The sequence below is a fragment of the Scardinius erythrophthalmus genome (genome assembly GCF_964197995.2).
Source record: "Scardinius erythrophthalmus genome assembly, chromosome: 18".
Classification (NCBI taxonomy): domain Eukaryota; kingdom Metazoa; phylum Chordata; class Actinopteri; order Cypriniformes; family Leuciscidae; genus Scardinius; species Scardinius erythrophthalmus.
In genome coordinates this window covers 20,061,671-20,069,636 of record NC_138238.1, presented here as the reverse complement: position 1 = coordinate 20,069,636, position 7,966 = coordinate 20,061,671, and the positions used below count along the sequence as shown (strand labels likewise).

At 38.1% G+C, this 7,966-nt stretch overlaps 1 long non-coding RNA gene and 1 pseudogene across 3 annotated transcripts; both read left to right on the top strand.

Annotated features, from left to right (window-relative positions):
* The first annotated feature begins 1,069 nt into the window (after nucleotides 1–1,069).
* On the top strand, nucleotides 1,070–4,215 carry LOC308706722. Of its 2 annotated transcripts, none has more exons than XR_014032078.1 (9): nucleotides 1,070–1,141; nucleotides 1,464–1,656; nucleotides 1,746–1,806; nucleotides 2,577–2,695; nucleotides 2,820–3,117; nucleotides 3,220–3,280; nucleotides 3,446–3,539; nucleotides 3,630–3,748; nucleotides 3,862–4,215. It is a non-coding gene; the product is annotated as an uncharacterized lncRNA (long non-coding RNA). The 2 variants fall into 2 exon arrangements; XR_014032079.1 differs by having other exon boundaries at nucleotides 1,072–1,141; nucleotides 1,464–1,611.
* Nucleotides 4,216–6,074: 1,859 nt separating this feature from the next.
* Nucleotides 6,075–7,291, top strand: LOC308706351 (putative inhibitor of apoptosis; annotated as a pseudogene). The gene has a single exon. The product of its transcript is annotated as a putative inhibitor of apoptosis (transcript).
* The last annotated feature ends 675 nt before the right edge of the window (nucleotides 7,292–7,966 follow it).

Genomic DNA, 7,966 nt, shown 5'->3' with positions numbered 1-7,966 from the left:
ACTGACCCTGTCAATTTAGTAGCCTACCGACCCAATTATTTATTTTTTCCCCCTTTTAGTCCGACCGACTTGCCGGCTGAAACTTGTGTTAAGACCGACCGCTTTTTTGTAACTCTTCAAACAACTAATATAAATGCAATAAAATAATATTAGTTATTAAGTATTGTGAATATAATTTCCGTAGGCCTGCATACAAACATAAGCTATAGCAGTGTGATTTTTATTTCAAAATAAGAGAAAGTTTTGTTTAACAGTAACACCAGTGACACAACTCCAGGGGACCACTACTTTCATTATAAATTTTATAATATGTATTCTGCATTTTTTTTATATATATCATTTACATAATATATTTGATAGTTATGTATACATTATTGTATTTTAAATGGTGTAAAAATCTGTTATTGACCTCAAAATAAAGCATTTTCCCTCTGTACATGACTGTGGGGACGAGCACTTCTGTGGTGCTTGAAATTATATATAATTCATAAAAATCAAATATTGCCACATTGATGGCTCAAGAGGGTGTAATTGTTCAAATAACATATTGTTTTATTTTAAAATGTAAAGAAATTGTAACCCTAAAGTGTTTTTTAAGTGTAATATTTCTGTAAAGGCTAGGGACAGAAAAATTGACATTTTCATAGAATGACCCTCTTACATTTTAGCTTAAATTGATATATTTAATGAAAGTAGCTAGATTAGTTACTATGTGTCATTAGCAATAGCCAATGTTATGTAAAAAAGACACAAAACCATTTATTTCAACAATTAATTTCAATCAGGCTTTGCCACAAAGGTAAAATGTGCATTCCATGCAAACAGCATCACAATCTCTTAGAGCCCAACCACTGTGCATAATACAACACGAACAGAAGATTGTATTTGACTCATGCTGCATACACATACGCAATGACAAGAATTATGCCTACTGTACATATAGAGTTACAACTACGATTAGAGTTGTTTACATAAAATGTACCGAGTTTCTATTTTGCATTAAAAATGTTTGTGGCCCCTTTAAGAAATCCCTCTCTTCTCGCGATACTATTCACTTAAAAGAATGTGGGAGGGTGCAGAAATGTACATAGGAATACTCAGGAAGAAGATGTGATCTCTAGGATGAGGCTAGGCCATACAGGTTTGAACAGCACCTTGTTTTTAATGAAAAAACATGCTGATGGCACGTGTAGTGATTGCAATACTCAAGAAACTATAGAGCATGTGATAGAATCCTGTAATAAGTACCAGTATGAGAGGCAGAAGTTACTTAGGTGTCTTGAAGCTGAACAAATACCCTTAAGGATTAGAGGGTTATTACAGAGACAGTCTGAAGAAACATGCTACAGCTATCTGTTCCTTTTCCTAAGAGAAACGGGTCTATTAAGGAGAATATAATTTTTTTTTTTTTTTTTTTTTTTTTTTTTTTTTTTATTATAGAGAGTTTTCTTTCTCCTTTTCAGAAGGTGGCGGTAATGCACACCATTCGTTGTTTGCCAACCGCCAAAAAATCAGAAGAAGAAGAAGAAGCTACCATTCACTTGTGCTGGACGCGTGCGCGCGAGCAGAGAACGGCAGCCATTTTTCATTGTTCAGGAGAGCTCCATGACGGTGCGTGCATCGATCGCATTCTGTGTTATACGTTCTTCTTTCTAGGTAAATATTACTCCAATATCTTTAATATGCACAAATAAGTTGTGAAGCGAAGTTAAAAGAACATTTGATGTGTACATTTTTGTTCATAGATTTATTTGGAGCGCATGTGTGACGAGTGAACCTCGTGGTGATCGGACGGTAAAGGATTGGGTATGTACGTTTTATGGTTTATGAGGGAAATTACTGATGGCATGTTTATTTGATAAATCTGTTAATGAGTTGAATCTATATTCTGTGATTATACAGTATAACTTTATGGTTAAATGCATATTTCTGGTTCCGCATGGCATGATTAAACGTGGGTTGTGGCTTTGTTTAAGTGCTTTTATTTCTCTTGTAACTTAGGCCTAAGTTACCTCAGCCACTGCCGTATTCCAGTTTGTGTTATCGTATTTAATTGTAGCCTAACATATTTTGGTTTGGAGAAATCAATTTAAACCTGACCAGTTGCAGTGTATTACACTGCATTTCAGTTTGAATTGAGTTAAGTATTCTGTGGATTTGGGCATTGATCCACTGGTTAAGCTTTTTGTGACATTTGATTGTCATCTTCAAATTTACTGTAAACTGTTTCTACAATTTCTTTTTTTGTTTTTCTTTTTTTTTTTTGTTTAACTAGTGAAATCTATTTTTTTTTTTTCTTGTGAAATCTCTTCGAACAAGGCAAACTTTTTTCTTAATCAGACTTTTATCTGTTTAATTGTGCTTCCATTGACCGCTGTCACTTATTTTAAACAGCAGTCAGAATAAAACCCCAATTTCAAAAAGCATAGTTTGCTTCCAGTGTGTATTTCTGCAATTTCACCTGGTTGCATTTTTTCTCCTTTGTTTAATTTTACTGTGACTTATGTTGTTCTTATTAATTTTACTGTGACTTACGTTGTTCTTATTAATATCATTCTCAATTAATTGTTTTCCAGCTGCCTTTAAGACATATTACACGACAGTGCGCAGGAGCTTTAGGTACAAACAACCAGATCTTGCATTGCAGGCGGAAGCTGTGGTGAATTCAGCTCGGAGTCGAGCGAGAAGAAAGACGGTAAGATTTATTAGATTAGATTTGTTTTTGGTCAATGTGACTATTTTTCAGGTGCATTAATAGATGTGTGTTGTCCATACGCAGTGCATTGCGCAGTATTGATTGTCTGTATTGGTTTTTACAGCTGCTAAAAGCGAGACAGAGTGTGCTAGCTGAGGATGAGGTGGGCCTTCGGAAGTGTGCTACCATAGACCTGATGTCTGATAAGGAAGAGGGCATCGTCGGCAGGGTGTCTGGATGGATTGTGCGACCTCCGTCCTGTCGCAGCCAGGAGCTCACCAAGCTCTGTGCTACACTGCAGTCAAGATTAGAGGCGACTCCAAAGTACAAAGCAACGCACCACAGACGTCTGCAAAATGGACCGAATTCAGACAGAATGCCGCTAGTTACCTGCAGCTGTATTTTGTCAGGCCTTGTGAAATGTAAGAATATTCTGTTTTTCATGATTTCATCATAAAGCAAGAGGTCATGGGATTGATGGTTATTATTTGTTTAATAATTGTAAATAATCCTGTAATTTACAGGAAGCAGTATGCCATCTTCTCAACTCTGAGACAAATTGTGGGCGCTACGAACTGGATCAAGGTAAAAAAATAAATAAAAGAATCTTACATTCTTTAATTTTTTTACTTTCATAAAAACTTACAAACATTTTAAAGGTAAGATTCAAAGAATATGCTTTCATTCTCTTGTATAAGAAAATAGATCCGTTATAGTTTACGATCTTAATCATACATTTTGTTTCCATAGAGTAACCTCGCCTCATAACGAGGGCGTAACCTCACATTTACTCAGAGCTATGTCTGCAAGTCCAGATTTTCATGACGCTGATCATGACGACATTGTAAGTAACTTTTACTATTTTCTCCTTGTTTCATTTTACTGTGACTTTCGTTGTTTTTATTCATATCACTCTCATTTAATTGTTTTCCAGCTGCCTGTAAGACATACTACGAGACAGTACGCAGGAGCTTCAGGTACAAACAACCAGATCTGGCATTGCAGGCCGAAGCTGTGAAGAGTTCAGCTCGGAGTCGAGCGAGAAGAAAGACGGTAAGATTTTTAGTCAATGTGACTATTTTTCACGTGCATTAATAGATGTTTTGTGTCCATACACAGTGCATCACAGTACTGATTGTCTTGTTTTGTATTGGTTGTTTTTACAGCTGCTAGAAGCGAGACGGTGTGCTAGGATGACGTGGGCATTTGGAAGTGCGCCACCATAGATCTGATGTCCGATGAAGTTCAACCACCAGCCAGGAGCTCACAGAGCTCTGTGCTGTGCTGCAGTCGAGATTAGAGGAGACTCCTAAATACAGGGCAACGCACCACAGACGTTTTCAAAGTGGATCGAATTCAGAGAGAACGCCGCTAGTCACCTACAGCTCCGAAGATGAAAACAGACACTGAGCTTCCAATTTGTTGTGTGTGCAGATGATCTATGCTTTGTACATAGGTGTATATTGTTTTGTGTTTGTGCTAATAAAGCTCTTTCTTTGAATAAACAGCATGTCCCTGGCAAATTTTCCTTTCCTTTATAAATTCATGTCCTTGATGGTAATAGTGTAGTCCATAGGTTAACAATGACATGAATATACCACAGAAAGGCATATTATGAATATAAAAAAAAATAATTTATATATTATTATTTATATGAATATTATAATTTTTTGAATTTTGAATGAGCGAGGGTGACCAATAGTAACAGATCTGCCAACCAATCACGAGTTATTTTTCTTGTTTAAACCATGTGGGTTCAACCAATAGTGAGTGAGGAAATTCAAGCCTTTCTCTGGCGGGAGCTGCTATTCATATGGTAATTAGAGCCATTCACACCTCCGGCGCGAGCGCTCTGCATACGTCATGGTTCGTTTCCGACAATATTCGGCACAGACGAACGCGACGTTCACAGGCTGTAAATTGTCGTTAACTGCCGAAAATTAGGGAGATTTGCGGCCGTTTACGGGGTCGGAAATCCCAATTTTCATGCAGTGTGTGCGTTCGTTCATTCACTCATACACAGAAACGCGATTCATATTTAAACAGTATTTTTGCCAGCTGTAGTAGCTCCACAACAGCACGCATCTGTGCGTTCATTCATTCAGATTAGAACAAAGCAAATAGAACTGACCTATTCCTCAGCGGGATCCGTTTGCTCCTCGAAATGATACTTCCAGAACTTCTGAGGTAAATTTTCCAGGATTATTATCAAGATAGTATTATTCCTCACAGCATCGTAAAGTACATAAGTCTGAAAGTGAACTCGCGGTGTGTGTTATCCAGCTGATGTGGGCGTTTCACAGGTTTGTATGGATTGCCTCAGATCATTTGCGTTTGAATAGCGCGCGCTCTACGTGGGCGGAGCACATTAAAACTTAATGAGCTGTGATGAGAACGACTGACATCTCTCTCTTTGCATACATATTACATAAACTGTGAATATTTGTTTTTTATAAAAATTACTTCATTTAAAAGAAGAGAATTCAAGCTTCATGCCTGTGTGTCTGTATGCCTGTTTGACTGAGTATTCGCTGAGTTATGGTTCATTTTCGGACGCGTTTCAGAATGGACTACACTGACGGAGAGGAGGCAGAACTCGCATCATGTTTATTTTTCTTTATTTGGCAAAAAGCACAACACTTTGTTTTTATTGTTAGTATACACAAAAATAATACACACTTAACAGGATCGATTGATGTATAACACAAGCATATAAGATAAAAATTAATTTTTTTTTTTTTTTTTTTTTTTTTGCACTGATAAGGAAAAAAACGGCGCGATAGCCGACCTCAGGGGGTTAAACAAAGTTCCACGCTTTGGTAAAACCTAAATTCTAGAGGTCAATTGGGTTAAAAGTAAATGCATCATCATGAGCCATTTAAAACAAATACAGAAAAGCCACTATAGTGGCTGTTGTGTTAATGTCTGAGCTCATAAAAATAGTATTATAATAGTATACATAATAATAATATTTAGAATAATTAAAAATACTACATGATTTAAAAGATTAAATATTTCAGTGATCCTTGTAAAGAGTTGCAGAATGTTTTCTGCATTTTAATTACTGTATTCCCGAGGTGGCAACCATTTCCATACCATGCCTGGATGTGCTGTGCCACGGACCACAGAGGCACATCGCGTCTCTGAAAAATGTGTGGTGATTTTTCAAATGATACAACTAATTTGTCTGCTGTGTATAGAACAGAACAGAAGAAAGGACATTTTGTAGTGTTGAACAAAATTCGATTTTGTTCTTAGCATCGGTTCCTGCATCATAGAGGGAGGAAGCACATACCCCCTACATCGACCTTCTATCTGTTCAGGAGTTCTTTAAAAAATTTTAATAAGATGTCATGGATGACTAGACACTAGTCATGGGATGTCCAGCAGAGAGAAGGGCTTGAGTGGACACGCTCTGTGGTCACATTTTTATGTCTTCATCCAGAGTTTACCCCCCACCGCAAACCTCCTGTCGTCCTCTCACCCTGCCTTTTCCCCGCTTCGCAACGTAGCCATCCTACAGCCCCTGCGACAGCCGTAACATCGACCACCACGGCATCCGTTTCAGGCCAAATGGAGGAGCGGCTGGGTTACTTAAACCTGGATATGTCTCACCAGGATATGTCTCACCAGCGACCTTCGGCTTGTCACAATCCTGGCATGCGTCGGGAACAGGAACGCCTTGAAACCTTTCAGAATTGGACTCTTGCTACAGTAACTCCAGCCGAGCTTGCCAAAAGTGGTTTCTACTACCTTGGCCAGGGTGACAGAGTGGCTTGCTTCAGTTGTGGAGGCCAGCTTAGCAACTGGGAACCGGGAGATCATGCAGTATCAGAGCACCAGAGGCATTACCCCAACTGCCGCTTCGTTCGAGGTGACCGTGCAGATAATGTACCTTTATCTGGTGGCGGCCTTTCCAATGTATCTAACTTGGCAATGCAACAGTGTGAAGAAAGGTTGCTCACATTTGTCAACTGGCCCTCAAGAATAACTGTTCGACCAGACCAATTGGCTAAGGCTGGTTTTTACTATGTTGGTCGTAATGATGACGTGAAGTGCTTTTGTTGTGATGGTGGACTCAGATGTTGGGAGTCTGGTGATGATCCATGGGTAGAACATGCCAAGTGGTTTCCAAGATGTGAATACCTGTTGCAAGAAAAGGGCCAGAGCTTAATGGACCATCTTCTAGAGGAGAACATCATCTCACAGAAAGAGTATGACATTATTCGTAACTGCACTACAGTCAAGCAGCAGACAGGGCAGCTCATTGAGTTAGTCCTGTAGAAAGGAAATGCAGCAGCAGAGGTCTTCAGCAACTGGATCAAGAATAATGATGTCTGCCTGCTGAGAGAACTGATGGCCCAGACAAATGAAGCTGCATCACCGAGTCAAGATCTTTCAGACTTGCCTATGGAGGAACAGTTAAGAAGACTTCAAGAGGAGCGCACATGCAAAGTTTGCATGGATAAGGAAGTGAACATTGTCTTCATCCCCTGTGGTCACCTAGTTGTGTGCAAAGAATGTGCGCCTTCTCTGCGCAAGTGCCCCATATGTAGAGGATTGGTCAAAGGCGCTGTCCGTACTTTCCTATCATAAAGTGAAGATTTATCATCCAAGTAACAACAGTTTTTGCATGTGCAAATTTACACCAACTCTAATTGTTTCACATATAACTGTTGATTGTTAGATGATTTATCTAACAATTGAAATTGACGATAGGTTAAAATATTTTTATTTTTATTTTTATGTTAAATATTTATTTCCCTCCTTTCACGTAAAAATACCACGTATCAACTGTAATTCATTACCTTAACCATGTTGTTTAGTGACACACACAAAATAACTGTGTAATAATAACATAACAATAGACATAGCAGAAAGATGTTCTAAAATAAATATGATTTGTTTAGTCTTAAACACTCTCATACTAGAAGGACCGTCATTTAATTCTCTTTATGCAATATTTGTTCATGTTTTTCATACATTCCTATATGAACATGTTTGACCACACTCTGTGACTATATACTTTTTGCAAAAACTGTACAAAAACAAGATGTAAACAGCGTAATATGTCAATTCAAACGCTAAACCTGATCACTATAGTGGCTTTTCTGTATTTGTTTTAAATGGCTCATGATGATGCATTTACTTTTAACTAGGGCTGTTTTCGACTAAGGATTTTCATAGTCGAATCTGATTCGTTAGATTTTGCCGTAGTCGACTGATAGTCGAACCTTTTTTTTTTTCTTTTTTTTTTGATAGCAGCTAGAT